We start from the raw sequence: 1,155 nt of genomic DNA on the forward strand, positions 1-1,155 counted from the left end.
AAGGAGCAGCCCGGTTTGACCCTTTCCAGGATGAATCTGTTTGTTTTCCTAGCAGTCCATGGTACCCTCAATACTCTTCTCCAGCACCACAGCTCAAATGCATCAATTCTCCTTCTATCCTCCTTAGTTATTTGGCAAACTAGTCTATCCAAAAGTTTCCTAGGATATATAATTGTTCAACAGTTTAATAGAAAACTCAAAACATCAATAATTCAGAGAATCATGAAGACAGGCAATCTTACTCAGAGAGCATCCAATCTAAACATGAGAAAATGTGTCTTGGTAGTAAACAGTAGCAATTTTAACAAAATCATTTCAAATATTCTCTATTGTAACGTAAAAATTGAAATGGAGGCACACAAGGTCTACATGTATGTATCTAGAGAACAACATTTCTCCCAAAGACGTGTGCGTCTTTTCTTTCTCTAATCATCATCTTCATTTCTTCAATTTTCTTATTAAATTCATATTTTTATATCACAGTATTTCTGGATTACAAAGAACTTTAAAGATTTTCCTCTTCTCAATATATTCTTCCTTTATACTAAAGGCTCAAATGTCCATTGAGTTAACTTTTCAATCAAATCTGTTATTGTTATGTGCCATTGAGACGCTCGTGACTCATAGCAACTAAGCCTGCCCTTTAATGAGCCAGTATCATTGATTCTGACACATTGACTTTCATTGCTCCAGTTACTGTATCTATCCATCTCATCTGGAGTCTTCCTTTTCTGGACTGTCCCTCTACTCTTCTGAGCATGATGTCCATCTCCAAGGATCAGTCCCTCCTGGCCACATGCCCAAAGTATGTGAGAGGGAGCTTCAACATCCTTGCCTCCAAGGAGAAATTTGGTTTCATTCTCTCCAAGATAGATCTATTTGTTTTCTTGGCAGTCCATGGTATGTTCAAGACTCTTCTCCATCACCACAACTCAAAGGCATCAATTTTTCTCCTGTTATCTTTAATCACTGTCCAGTTTTTTGATGCATAGAAGTAGTTCTGAACACCGTGGCATGGTTCAGGTGCACCTTGGTCTCTAAACTGACATTGTTGCTTCTCAATACTCCGGAAAGGTCACTGACAGCAGATTTTCCTGGTGCAATAATTCTTTTTATTTCCTGACTGCTGGTTCCAAGAGTGGTGACTGTGGAGCC

This window comes from Elephantulus edwardii, unplaced genomic scaffold (assembly GCF_000299155.1).
Source record: "Elephantulus edwardii isolate Elephantulus edwardi_28Jun2011 unplaced genomic scaffold, EleEdw1.0 scaffold00170, whole genome shotgun sequence".
Classification (NCBI taxonomy): Eukaryota; Metazoa; Chordata; class Mammalia; order Macroscelidea; family Macroscelididae; genus Elephantulus; species Elephantulus edwardii.